At 47.5% G+C, this 15,136-nt stretch overlaps 1 long non-coding RNA gene across 1 annotated transcript; it reads left to right on the top strand.

Moving 5' to 3' along the window:
* The first annotated feature begins 1,453 nt into the window (after positions 1–1,453).
* Positions 1,454–1,976, top strand: LOC135562779 (uncharacterized). The gene is made up of 3 exons (XR_010460099.1): positions 1,454–1,496; positions 1,601–1,660; positions 1,707–1,976. It is a non-coding gene; the product is annotated as an uncharacterized LOC135562779 (long non-coding RNA).
* Positions 1,977–15,136: the final 13,160 nt, after the last annotated feature.

The following is a 15,136-nucleotide window of genomic DNA, read 5'->3' as shown; positions in this document are numbered from 1 at the left end:
CCCTGCCAAGCCGCACTGCTTCTTGGCACAATGTCCACATAACACCTGGAAGCCAGCCGCACCAATGTGTCGGAGGAGGAAACACCATAACACCTGGAAGCCAGCCGCACCAATGTGTCGGAGGAGGAAACACCGTAACACCTGGAAGCCAGCCGCACCAATGTGTCGGAGGAGGAAACACCATAACACCTGGTCAGCGTGCACTGCGCCCGGCCCGCCACTAGGAGTCGCTAGAGCACGATGAGACGAGGACATCCCTGCCGGCCAAACCCTCCCCGAACCCGGACGACACTGGGCCAATTGTGCGCCGCCTCATGGGCCTGCGACACAGCCTTGGATCGAACCCAGGTCTGTCGTGACACCTTAGACCGTTGCACCAATCAGGAGGCACCCGAATCCTAAGTGGGAAAATCTATAGACAGACAGATACTCAACTCTGATCGCTGCAGAGGAGGCCGATATATGACATCAACGCTATAGGAGATCAATATGGAGCTGACCAACAGCCACGGACGATAGAGAAAGGACATTTTTTGATAACCACCGGCATAAACGATTCTCAACATATATGATATTATAAGCAATTTTACAATAGAAACAGGCCTTTAATCTGTTACATTCACTGATAACATGGACTCTACACTAAGATATTTGATGTGGAAACAGGTCTGTGACTTGGCGAACGGTAGTCCTTAATAAGAGCATTTACCCGTGATATGTGGTGGTGGTCCCCAGAACGGAAACGGGAACCACTGGTCTATACGTCACCTTTTGTTTGATTGGAAACGGTATTTAAATGCTGTCAGAGTTTTATATTAATAGTTAACAAATAATTAACAAATGGGAAGACATTTCTGCTGTACTAGTGTCTGTGTTTTCATGGGCTTCCACTCCAGGTCCCTGCAGCTTACCTGGGCGTATGGTCACCCGAGATGGCTTGAGCTGAGAAATGAGTTAAAGACTGCATTAGAGAGAGAATCATGTGTTTTTACTACAGATCGCTTAGGAGTAGAACAATCCCTCATTGTCTCTAAATCAACCTTGCAACTGGGAAACTAAGCCAGGGTGAGACAACAACCCTGTGTAGATAACGACAGGATGAACCCAGAGTGACGGTCCTTGGTCTGTATGGGAGGGGTGGAACCAGCCATGACTCAGCATTCTTAGTGTCAGCTATATGAAGAACTCTGCATGTCTGTAAAGGTTAGGCTGCTCGGCCCAACAGTCAATACTGTGGGGTTGACTAGTCTCATGTCTGTAAAGGTTAGGCTGCTCGGCCCAACAGTCAATACTGTGGGGTTGACTAGTCTCATGTCTGTAAAGGTTAGGCTGCTCGGCCCAACAGTCAATACTGTGGGGTTGACTAGTCTCATGTCTGTAAAAGTTAGGCTGCTCGGCCCAACAGTCAATACTGTGGGGTTGACTAGTCTCATGTCTGTAAAGGTTAGGCTGTAACAGTCAATACTGTGGGGTTGACTAGTCTCATGTCTGTAAAGGTTAGGCTGCTCGCCCAACAGTCAATACTGTGGGGTTGACTAGTCTCATGGTTGGTTAGGCTGCTCGGCCCAACAGTCAATACTCATGTCTCATGTCTGCAAAGGTTAGGCTGCTCGGCCCAACAGTCAATACTGTGGGGTTGACTAGTCTCATGTCTGTAAAGGTTAGACTAACAGTCAATACTGTGGGGTTGATGTCTGTCTGTAAAGGTTAGGCTGCTCGGCCCAACAGTCAATACTGTGGGGTTGACTAGTCTCATGTCTGTAAAGGTTAGGCTGCTCGGCCCAACAGTCAATACTGTGGGGTTGACTAGTCTCATGTCTGTAAAGGTTAGGCTGCTCGGCCCAACAGTCAATACTGTGGGGTTGACTAGTCTCATGTCTGTAAAGGTTAGGCTGCTCGGCCCAACAGTCAATACTGTGGGGTTGACTAGTCTCATGTCTGTAAAGGTTAGGCTGCTCGGCCCAACAGTCAATACTGTGGGGTCTCATGTCTGTAAAGGTTAGGCTGCTCGGCCCAACAGTCAATACTGTGGGGTTGATAGTCTCATGTCTGTAAAGGTTAGGCTGCTCGGCCCAACAGTCAATACTGTGGGGTTGACTAGTCTCATGTCTGTAAAGGTTAGGCTGCTCGGCCCAACAGTCAATACTGTGGGGTTGACTAGTCTCATGTCTGTAAAGGTTAGGCTGCTCGGCCCAACAGTCAATACTGTGGGGTTGACTAGTCTCATGTCTGTAATAACTAATCAATAAAGATGATTGTTTGAAGAAATGACCAAGTCTGTCTCAGTATGAATTTCCACGACAATGCCTTTGATGCCATACAGAGAGAAAAGACTGTCTGAAATGACACCCTCTTCCCTATATAGTGCACTACTTCAGACCAGAGTCCTATTCCCTATATAGTGCACTACTTTAGACCAGAGCCTTATGGAACCCTATATAGGGCACTACTTTAGACCAGAGCCCTATGGCACCCTATTCCCTATATATAGTGCACTACTTTATCCCTATGGTACTATGTATGGAATATGATGCCGTTTGGGGCATAGACTGAGTGTCTGACATTTCATTTATTTCACCTTTATTTCACCAGGTAGGCCAGTTAAGAACAAGTTCTAATTTACAACTGCGACCAAGATAAAGCAGTTCTAAACAAACAGTTGAACACAGAACAATAAGAAAAATACAAAAAGTAAACGAGAGGACGACAAACCACGTCTGCACCGCTACGCAGGGATCTGTCTGGCAGGTGGGGTGGTAGGACAGGGATCTGTCTGGCAGGTGGGGTGGTAGGACAGGGATCTGTCTGGCAGGTGGGGTGGTAGGACAGGGATCTGTCTGGCAGGTGGGGTGGTAGGACAGGGATCTGTCTGGCATGTGGGGTGGTAGGACAGGGATCTGTCTGGCATGTGGGGTGGTAGGACAGGGATCTGTCTGGCATGTGGGGTGGTAGGACAGGGATCTGTCTGGCATGTGGGGTGGTAGGACAGGGATCTGTCTGGCAGGTGGGGTGGTAGGACAGGGATCTGTCTGGCATGTGGGGTGGTAGGACAGGGATCTGTCTGGCAGGTGGGGTGGTAGGACAGGGATCTGTCTGGCAGGTGGGGTGGTAGGACAGGGATCTGTCTGGCATGTGGGGTGGTAGGACAGGGATCTGTCTGGCAGGTGGGGTGGTAGGACAGGGATCTGTCTGGCAGGTGGGGTGGTAGGACAGGGATCTGTCTGGCATGTGGGGTGGTAGGACAGGGATCTGTCTGGCAGGTGGGGTGGTAGGACAGGGATCTGTCTGGCAGGTGGGGTGGTAGGACAGGGATCTGTCTGGCAGGTGGGGTGGTAGGACAGGGATCTGTCTGGCAGGTGGGGTGGTAGGACAGGGATCTGTCTGGTAGGTGGGGTGGTAGGACAGGGATCTTTTTTTCTACTTCTGGGTTGGAGCGAGCGGTCGCATCCGCACTTCGGTCTGCAGGTAGTATAACTTTTCATTCATTTCATTACATTTCATTATAGTACAACGGTTTGATTTGTCTTATCTTAGCAATTTCTTCTTAGCTAGCTACATATAGCCGTCTTTGTATCAAAGATAATTGCGTAATTATCGTATTTCGTCGTCCTAACGTATCTGCCCAGCAGCTAGCCAGCTAGCTAACGCCCACCGTCTACATAGCTAGCTACATAGCCGTCTCTGTTTCGAAGATAATTGTGTAGATAACTGTGTAGTCTAGAGCGATTTTCTAGGTTACCTAGCCAGCTATTGTCGTTCTTTTAACGCAACGTGACGTAATCAACACTGCTAGCTAGCTAGCCAGCTAGCCCCTGAATCAACAACGCAGCCAGCTATTTGTCGTCCTTAACGTAGGAGACACTGCTAGCTAGCCAACAGCTAGCCAACGTCTACCGATTAGAACTCAACAACCCGGTCGCATTCCGCCTCGCTCCACAGGTAGTATCACATTTTCATTTCATTACAGTACAACGGTTTGATTTGTTTGATCGTAGCTAGCTACATTTGTATCAAAGATAATTGTGTAGTCTAGAGCGATTTTCTAGGTTACCTAGCCAGCTATTGTCGTTCTTTTAACGCAACGTAACGTAATCAACACTGCTAGCTAGCTAGCCAGCTAGCCCCTGAATCAACAACGCAGCCAGCTATTTGTCGTCCTTAACGTAGGAGACACTGCTAGCTAGCCAACAGCTAGCCAACGTCTACCGATTAGAACTCAACAACCCGGTCGCATTCCGCCTCGCTCCACAGGTAGTATCACATTTTCATTTCATTACAGTACAACGGTTTGATTTGTTTGATCGTAGCTAGCTACATAGCTAGCTACATAGCCGTCTCTGTATCAAAGATAATTGTGTAGTCTAGAGCGATTTTCTAGGTTACCTAGCCAGCTATTGTCGTTCTTTTAACGCAACGTAACGTAATCAACACTGCTAGCTAGCCAGCTAGCCCCGAATCAACAACGCAGCCACTGCCAGCTAGCCTACAAAGTCAACAACGCAGCCACTGCCAGCTAGCCTACTTCAGCAGTACTGTATCATTTTTAATCATTTTAGTCAATAAGATTCTTGCTACGTAAGCTCAACTTTCTGAACATTCGAGACGTGTAGTCCACTTGTCATTCCAATCTCCTTTGCATTAGCGTAGCCTCTTCTGTAGCCTGTCAACTATGTGTCTGTCTATCCCTGTTCTCTCCTCTCTGCACAGACCATACAAACGCTCCACACCGCGTGGCCGCGGCCACCTAATCTGGCGGTCCCAGCGCGCACGACCCACGTGGAGTTCCAGGTCTCCGGTAGCCTCTGGAACTGCCGATCTGCGGCCAACAAGGCAGAGTTCATCTCAGCCTATGCCTCCCTCCAGTCCCTCGACTTCTTGGCACTGACGGAAACATGGATCACCACAGATAACACTGCTACTCCTACTGCTCTCTCTTCGTCCACCCACGTGTTCTCGCACACCCCGAGAGCTTCTGGTCAGCGGGGTGGTGGCACCGGGATCCTCATCTCTCCCAAGTGGTCATTCTCTCTTTCTCCCCTTACCCATCTGTCTATCGCCTCCTTTGAATTCCATGCTGTCACAGTTACCAGCCCTTTCAAGCTTAACATCCTTATCATTTATCGCCCTCCAGGTTCCCTCGGAGAGTTCATCAATGAGCTTGATGCCTTGATAAGCTCCTTTCCTGAGGACGGCTCACCTCTCACAGTTCTGGGCGACTTTAACCTCCCCACGTCTACCTTTGACTCTTTCCTCTCTGCCTCCTTCTTTCCACTCCTCTCCTCTTTTGACCTCTCCCTCTCACCTTCCCCCCCTACTCACAAGGCAGGCAATACGCTCGACCTCATCTTTACTAGATGCTGTTCTTCCACTAACCTCATCGCAACTCCCCTCCAAGTCTCCGACCACTACCTTGTATCCTTTTCCCTCTCGCTCTCATCCAACACTTCCCACACTGCCCCTGCTCGGATGGTATCGCGCCGTCCCAACCTTCGCTCTCTCTCCCCCGCTACTCTCTCCTCTTCCATCCTATCATCTCTTCCCTCTGCTCAAACCTTCTCCAACCTATCTCCTGATTCTGCCTCCTCAACCCTCCTCTCCTCCCTTTCTGCATCCTTTGACTCTCTATGTCCCCTATCCTCCAGGCCGGCTCGGTCCTCCCCTCCCGCTCCGTGGCTCGACGACTCATTGCGAGCTCACAGAACAGGGCTCCGGGCAGCCGAGCGGAAATGGAGGAAAACTCGCCTCCCTGCGGACCTGGCATCCTTTCACTCCCTCCTCTCTACATTTTCCTCTTCTGTCGCTGCTGCTAAAGCCACTTTCTACCACTCTAAATTCCAAGCATCTGCCTCTAACCCTAGGAAGCTCTTTGCCACCTTCTCCTCCCTCCTGAATCCCCCTCCCCCTCCCTCCCTCCTCCCTCTCTGCAGATGACTTCGTCAACCATTTTGAAAAGAAGGTCGACGACATCCGATCCTCGTTTGCTAAGTCAAACGACACCGCTGGTTCTGCTCACACTGCCCTACCCTGTGCTCTGACCTCTTTCTCCCCTCTCTCTCCAGATGAAATCTCTCCCTTCTTTCTTTTCTCTCCAAAACCCTTGAACGTGCCGTCCTTGGCCAGCTCTCCCGCTATCTCTCTCAGAATGACCTTCTTGATCCAAATCAGTCAGGTTTCAAGACTAGTCATTCAACTGAGACTGCTCTTCTCTGTATCACGGAGGCGCTCCGCACTGCTAAAGCTAACTCTCTCTCCTCTGCTCTCATCCTTCTAGACCTATCGGCTGCCTTCGATACTGTGAACCATCAGATCCTCCTCTCCACCCTCTCCGAGTTGGGCATCTCCGGCGCGGCCCACGCTTGGATTGCGTCCTACCTGACAGGTCGCTCCTACCAGGTGGCGTGGCGAGAATCCGTCTCCTCACCACTGGTGTCCCCCAGGGCTCTGTTCTAGGCCCTCTCCTATTCTCGCTATACACCAAGTCACTTGGCTCTGTCATAACCTCACATGGTCTCTCCTATCATTGCTATGCAGACGACACACAATTAATCTTCTCCTTTCCCCCTTCTGATGACCAGGTGGCGAATCGCATCTCTGCATGTCTGGCAGACATATCAGTGTGGATGACGGATCACCACCTCAAGCTGAACCTCGGCAAGACGGAGCTGCTCTTCCTCCCGGGGAAAGACTGCCCGTTCCATGATCTCGCCATCACGGTTGACAACTCCACTGTGTCCTCCTCCCAGAGCGCTAAGAACCTTGGCGTGATCCTGGACAACACCCTGTCGTTCTCAACTAACATCAAGGCGGTGGCCCGTTCCTGTAGGTTCATGCTCTACAACATCCGCAGAGTACGACCCTGCCTCACACAGGAAGCGGCGCAGGTCCTAATCCAGGCACTTGTCATCTCCCGTCTGGATTACTGCAACTCGATGTTGGCTGGGCTCCCTGCCTGTGCCATTAAACCCCTACAACTCATCCAGAACGCCGCAGCCCGTCTGGTGTTCAACCTTCCCAAGTTCTCTCACGTCACCCCGCTCCTCCGCTCTCTCCACTGGCTTCCAGTTGAAGCTCGCATCCGCTACAAGACCATGGTGCTTGCCTACGGAGCTGTGAGGGGAACGGCACCTCAGTACCTCCAGGCTCTGATCAGGCCCTACACCCAAACAAGGGCACTGCGTTCATCCACCTCTGGCCTGCTCGCCTCCCTACCACTGAGGAAGTACAGTTCCCGCTCAGCCCAGTCAAAACTGTTCGCTGCTCTGGCCCCCCAATGGTGGAACAAACTCCCTCACGACGCCAGGACAGCGGAGTCAATCACCACCTTCCGGAGACACCTGAAACCCCACCTCTTTAAGGAATACCTAGGATAGGATAAAGTAATCCTTCTCACCCCCCCTTAAAATATTTAGATGCACTATTGTAAAGTGGCTGCTCCACTGGATGTCATAAGGTGAATGCACCAATTTGTAAGTCGCTCTGGATAAGAGCGTCTGCTAAATGACTTAAATGTAAATGTAAATCTGTCTGGCATGTGGGGTGGTAGGACAGGGATCTGTCTGGCAGGTGGGGTGGTAGGACAGGGATCTGTCTGGCATGTGGGGTGGTAGGACAGGGATCTGTCTGGCAGGTGGGGTGGTAGGACAGGGATCTGTCTGGCATGTGGGGTGGTAGGACAGGGATCTGTCTGGCATATGGGCAGGTGTAGGGTGGGATGGTAGGACAGGGATCTGTCTGGCAGGTGGGGTGGTAGGACAGGGATATGTCTGGCAGGTGGGGTGGTAGGACAGGGATCTGTCTGACATGTGGGGTGGTAGGACAGGGATCTGTCTGGTAGGTGGGGTGGTAGGACAGGGATCTTTCTGACATGTGGGATGGTAGGACAGGGATCTGTCTGGCAGGTGGGGTGGGGTGGTAGGACATGGATCTGTCTGACATGTGGGGTGGTAGGACAGGGATCTGTCTGGCAGGTGTAGGGTGGGGTGGTAGGACAGGGATCTGTCTGACATGTGGGATGGTAGGATAGGGATCTGTCTGGCAGGTGTAGGGTGGGATGGTAGGATAGGGATCTGTCTGACATGTGGGGTGGTAGGACAGGAATCTGTCGGGCAGGTGGGATGGTAGTGGGGTGGGATGGTAGGACAGGGATCTGTCTGACATGTGGGCAGGTGTAGGGTGGTAGGACAGGGATCTGTCTGGCAGGTGTAGGGTGGGATGGTAGGACAGGGGAGGCGTTTCACACCGTCCCAATCCAGACACAAAAACACATGAGTTACATGGGGATTTCGTTAACAAAGTGGGATGTGATGGGTACATGGTTATTTTCTAACATTTGGAAACAAGAATCTCAAACCTACAGCGGTTAAATGATTCCCCATAGGAGACACGTGATGCCGCGGAGCTGAGCAGACGTTGACAAACCGAGCTCTTCAAAGTTATTCTATTTTTACCTAAATAACAACGTTGAAACAATATTCTAACATCGGCTGATAAATTGTCAAGTACTTACCTTCCCAAAGAGCCGACCGAGAGGCAAGAAGGACGACCAAAACGTCGTTGATTCCCAAGATAACGATAACGCTACAGCTAGCAAGATTAGCATTAGCCCTCATAACTCAGACGACTGCAACTCGCAAGAGCCAAAGGGGACATCACCATCGATGGGAAGAGGGTCAGCCCTTTCCCGGATATGAGCGCGGATCTCGCCAGACGCCGCAAGCAGTTCAGACCTGCCGCCAAAGCACTGAAGGAGAAGAACATCACCGGCTACCTCATCCACCCTGCGCGGATGAAAGTTCAGTACAAAGGCCGAAGCCATCTCTTCAACACACCGGGAGAAGTGCACACTTTTCTCAAAGAACTGAGCAACGTCTGAGCCAGGACGGTCTCTCTGGGGGATAAGATGCAACGTCTGAGCCAGGACGGTCTCTCTGGGGGATAAAATGCAACGTCTGAGCCAGGACGGTCTCTCTGGGGGATAAAATGCAACGTCTGAACCAGGACGGTCTCTCTGGGGGATAAGATGCAACGTCTGAGCCAGGACGGTCTCTCTGGGGGATAAGTGCAGTTCGTTTGTTCTCTCTTATCCGGATTGAACTGCTGGTATCTCCCGGTCACTTTAATTGATTTGTACATTTTCAACTAACCGTATCTTCCCGGGGTGAGTTCTATTACATTTACAGGAGAGTATATTTTGGTTTAGTCCATATCTACTGGGCGAAGCAATAAGTGGGTTTAGGCCCCCCTCATTTATGTTAATCTTTCGTAAAGAGACTCAAGCATCCCTTACCGTGGGCAGTAAATATTCAGCCATAAATATCTATTCACAACGTTTGTTTTCAATTTAGAGAGCTCGCAGGTTTTAGTTTACGCCAAGGTTTAGCTAGTAAGAGCAAGATGGAAAGCGAGCAGCAACGTATGTCTACAAGTGTATTCGTGTTTGATTGTTGGGACTGTTGTTCTAGTCTGACAATTTTATTATTGTTTCCTTCCTAAAGAGACACACAGGTCACTTCTGTGTTCAAACCAAAGATGAAACATTTCCTAATTATCTAAATATGATAGGTTTCTATTCAGTTACATATTTGAAACCCAACCTATGCTTAATCCACTAAAATATGTCACATTCAACGTAAAAGGTCTTAACAGCCCGATTAAAAGGAAAAGAGTCTATGCATACCTTAAGAAATGAAAGGCTGACATTGTGTTTTTACAAGAAACACATCTTACAGCCAGTGAACACAAGAAATTGAAGAGGGAATGGGTAGGACAAGTTTTTGCATCCTCTTTTAACTCCAAAGCAAGAGGAACTGCAATTTTGATAAGTAGACACATCCCCTTCTGCGTCAACAACACCATCTCTGATCCCTCAGGCAGGTTTGTTTTGGTGCAGGGGAATATGTTTTCTGCGTCAACAACACCATCTCTGATCCCTCAGGCAGGTTTGTTTTGGTGCAGGGGAATATGTTTTCTGCGTCAACAACACCATCTCTGATCCCTCAGGCAGGTTTGTTTTGGTGCAGGGGAATATGTTTTCTGCGTCAACAACACCATCTCTGATCCCTCAGGCAGGTTTGTTTTGGTGCAGGGGCATATGTTTTCTGCGTCAACAACACCATCTCTGATCCCTCTGGCAGGTTTGTTTTGGTGCAGGGGCATATGTTTTCTGCGTCAACAACACCATCTCTGATCCCTCTGGCAGGTTTGTTTTGGTGCAGGGGAATATGTTTTCTGCGTCAACAACACCATCTCTGATCCCTCAGGCAGGTTTGTTTTGGTGCAGGGGAATATGTTTTCTGCGTCAACAACACCATCTCTGATCCCTCAGGCAGGTTTGTTTTGGTGCAGGGGCATATGTTTTCTGCGTCAACAACACCATCTCTGATCCCTCAGGCAGGTTTGTTTTGGTGCAGGGGAATATGTTTTCTGCGTCAACAACACCATCTCTGATCCCTCAGGCAGGTTTGTTTTGGTGCAGGGGAATATGTTTTCTGCGTCAACAACACCATCTCTGATCCCTCAGGCAGGTTTGTTTTGGTGCAGGGGCATATGTTTTCTGCGTCAACAACACCATCTCTGATCCCTCTGGCAGGTTTGTTTTGGTGCAGGGGCATATGTTTTCAGAGTCTTGGACCCTATTGAATATTTATGCTCCTAACTTCGATGACCATATGTTTATTCAGAATGTCTTCCTTCAGGTCGCTCAAGCACCACCAGGATGGCTACTGGTTGGAGGAGATTTTAATTTTTGCTTAGATACAGTTCTTGATAGGTCTTCTGATAAACCCTCACTTCTTACCAAAGCTGCCAAGCTCACCATCTCATTCATGAAACATCTCAATTTACTAGACATCTGGAGACAGTTGCACCCACAGGATAGGGACTACTCTTTTTATTCACACCCACACAAGACACACACACGTAACTTTTTACTTTCGACACAACTGTTTCATAGAGTGTTAGATGTCGAGTATCTCCCCAGATTGCTTAGTGACCATTCTCCTCTGGTATTATCAATCTCCATTCCTACCAAGGTAAATGGAGCATATAGATGGAGACTAAATTCTACACTCCTAAAGCAACCTGAATTTTGTGCATTCATCAATGAGCAGATCAATATTTTTACTTTGACAAACAAACCCTCTGCTCCTGACAGCTTCATTCTTTGGGACACATTGAAGGCCTACCTGAGGGGACAGATTATTTCCTATACTAAAGGGCTGAAGAAAAAACACGGTGCGGAACTGAGTGCCCTTGAATCTGAAATCTCCGAGCTAGAGAAAACCTACCAAAGAGGCCCGACTAAAGATCTATACAGGCTTTTGGTAAATAAAAAAACTTAAATATAATATTCTGAACACATATCAAGCTGAGAGGGCCATCACTAAATCAAAACAGCGTTATTATGAGCTTGGAGAGAAAGCTCACAAAGTATTGGCATGGCAACTGAAAGCAGAGGAAAGTAAGAGGACCATTAATGCTATAGAAACTCTTACTAATGAGATATCTTTCGACCCTACTGAAATTAATAATACTTTTAAGAAATACTATGAAGACCTCTACACTTCCCAATCAAGCGATAATCTATCAGAGATAGACTCCTTTCTCTCCTCTCTCAACCTCCCATGCCTGTCAGGGGAAGACGGCGAGCGCCTGAGTGAACACTTCTCAGTCCCTGAATTGTTGGAGGCCATTAAATCCTTACCTTCTAATAAATCTCCTGGGGAGGATGGCTTCCCTCCAGAGTTCTATAAAGAATTTAGGGAGCTGTTGGTCCCCTACCTTATGGAGGTACTTAAAAAAGCCAGAGAAGACAACTGCTTTCCAGAGTCCTTCTCTCAAGCAGTGATTACTGTAATCCACACGAAAGGGAAAAACCCGCTAAAGTGCGCCTCTTATAGACCAATCTCTCTCCTTAACACAGATTGTAAACTGGTCACCAAGATGCTATCTAAGAGACTGGAGTCATGTCTTCCCCTGTTGGTCAACCCAGATCAGACTGGCTTCATAATTCATAGATTGTCAACCAATAATCTCAGAAGGTTCTTTGATATAATTCACCTTGCTAACAAAAACAAAATACCTTGTGTCGCAGTCTCCCTCGACGCTGAAAAGGCCTTTGATAGGGTTGAATGGCCACACCTCTTTCGCGTCTTGGAAAAGTTCGGTTTAGGTACCGTGTTTGTACATTTGATAAAATCACTCTACAAATCTCCTAAAGCTAGGATTGCTACCAATGGGATTACTTCCTCCTCTTTCCCTCTTTATAGGGGGAACAGACAAGGTTGCCCAATTAGCCCCCACCTCTTTGCCCTCGCCATCGAACCGTTGGCTGAGGCTATTAGAACGTGCCCTGACATACATGGCTTTGAGGTGGGCCTCCATACCCATAAATTATCACTCTTTGCGGACGACCTTATCTTATTTCTAACAAACCCAGAACACTCCCTCTCTCACTTGCAGATCCTACTACAGTGTTATAGTTCTTTCTGTGGATATAAGGTCAATCTTGATAAAAGCGAAATCTTACCGTTGTCTGTCTTTGACCATCATACCATCAAGCACAAGTTTCCTTTTAGATGGTCGCCTATGGGCTTCACATATTTGGGCATAATGGTGGATGGTAATCTGAACAACCTCTATAAACTCAATCTGGCCAGTTTGTTGCAAAAGGTGGAGGTTGACCTTCGTAAATGGATGGACTTACCTCTCACTCTACTGTAAATGGATGGACTTACCTCTCACTCTACTGTAAATGGATGGACTTACCTCTCACTCTACTGTAAATGGATGGACTTACCTCTCACTCTACTGTAAATGGATGGACTTACCTCTCACTCTACTGTAAATGGATGGACTTACCTCTCACTCTACTGTAAATGGATGGACTTACCTCTCACTCTACTGTAAATGGATGGACTTACCTCTCACTCTACTGTAAATGGATGGACTTACCTCTCACTCTACTGTAAATGGATGGACTTACCTCTCACTCTACTGTAAATGGATGGACTTACCTCTCACTCTACTGGGTAGAATCAATGTAATTAAAATGAATGTCCTGCCCAGGTTTCTATATCTGTTTCAGTCTCTCCCTATCCCTGTTCCCGCACCATTTTTTTCCTCTCTCGACAAGCTGACCAGACGGTTTATCTGGCACGGCAAAACCCCTAGGGTTGGCCTGGATAAACTGACCCTTGATTACAGTCAAGGGGGCTTAAACCTCCCCAATTTTAGAATGTACTACTGGGCTGCACGGTCTAGGTTTCTGGCTCAGAGGTTTGACAATGGTCCCTCTCCCTCATGGTTGAACATTGAAAAGCTTGAGGTAAACGATGACACTGGGGTAGATTTGTTTTACAAATGGGACAGAAAATCTATAAAAACCATCACAGACAACCCTTTAATCATACATTCTGTCCTGGCATGGTGCAAACTGCATGAGCTGTTCGGACGAGGGGGATTCCTTTCCCCTAAAACCCCTTTATGGAACAATAGATTGACCCCTATGTTTTTCCAGAATAGTAACTTTAGACCGTGGTCTGATAAGGGGATCACTCTTCTGGAACATTGTTACGAGGAGGGAGTTCTTATGTCTTTTGATCAGCTGAAACAGAAATACCACTTGCCTAACAGGGACTTCTTTAGCTACCTACAACTACAAAACTTTATTAGGGTGACTCTCAAGGGACAATGGAACCTACCTAAGATGTCACCTATTGAACAACTCTGCCACGCAGACCAACCACTGTTCAAGACCATTTCCCGTGTTTACAATGCTCTTATGTCAGGACTAACACTGCCTGGGCTAGATAAACCCCGACTTAGATGGGAGAAAGATCTGGGTATTGATCTTGATGAGGATCTATGGAGTGACCTATTCAGGGATGGTGTTACATCCACATTGAACTCCAGATACAGACTGATCCAGTTTAATTTCCTCCATCGGCTCTATATCACCCCATCTAGACTGCACAAGTTCAACCCAGATATCTCCTCCCTATGTTTTAGATGTGGCTCAGATGAAGGAACATTCCTCCATTCCACTTGGCAGTGTTCAAAACTACACGGTTTCTGGCAGGGGGGTATGCGAAACCATATCCTCAATTCACGGGGTTGCATTCCCTTTAGACCCGGAGGTCTGTCTACTGGGTAACTTTACTAACACCAATCTTAGGCAAAGCCTTACTATAAAGCTAACAGAAATATTGCTAGCGATTGCCAAGAAATGTTATTGCCTTGAAATGGAAATTGGATTCCTCCCTGCCAGTTGCAATGTGGCTATCGGAAGTTAATAGTTGTATCCCTTTGGAGAAAATCACTTACTGCTTGAGGAATAAGTTAAAGACATTTTACAGAATTTGGCAACCTTTTATTGACTATATGGAGAATCTCCCCCCACATCTCATTGATTGAATCTATATATAATCCAACCTTTTATTGACTATATGGAGAATCTCCCCCCACATCTCATTGATTGAATCTATATATAATCCAACCTTTTATTGACTATATGGAGAATCTCCCCCCACATCTCATTGAATCTATTTATAATCCAGGTAATGTAGAATATGTAGCCTACGGCAGGTGATCCAATGTCTCGTTATTTTTACATGTTTGTTTATATAAATTATAATTTATTTGTTACGCTCGTCTGTTACTGTCACTTTGTCCTATCGTTGTCTAATATCTTTTCACTTTTGTTTTGAATGTTCTTAATTGGAAAATGCAACAAAATTTTTTTTTATATATATATATACATACACTAAAATGATTCCCCATAAACAGCTTAAGGTTTAAAACAAAACATGTGAAAGTTTAGTTTCAATATGAAGGAATATGTCCATGATTAAAAACAAGACAACTGAATCAATATGGACAGCGCCTGGTGCTGAAAGTGTAGTGATTTACTAACAGGGCCCTGTTGGAGCACTGAAAGGTCATTTCAGGGCCCTGTTGGAGCACTGAAAGGTCATTTCAGGGCCCTGTTGGAGCACTGAAAGGTCATTTTTGTGTTTAACCAGGCAAGTCAGTTAAAAACGAATTATTATTTACAACGACGGCCTAGGAACAGTGGGTGTAACTGCCTTGTTCAGGGGAACAGTGGGTGTAACTGCCTTGTTCAGGGGAACAGTGGGTG

This window comes from Oncorhynchus nerka, linkage group LG20 (assembly GCF_034236695.1).
Source record: "Oncorhynchus nerka isolate Pitt River linkage group LG20, Oner_Uvic_2.0, whole genome shotgun sequence".
In the NCBI taxonomy this organism is placed as follows: domain Eukaryota; kingdom Metazoa; phylum Chordata; class Actinopteri; order Salmoniformes; family Salmonidae; genus Oncorhynchus; species Oncorhynchus nerka.
Note: the sequence above shows the minus strand (reverse complement) of the source record. Positions and strands in the feature narration are given on the sequence as shown.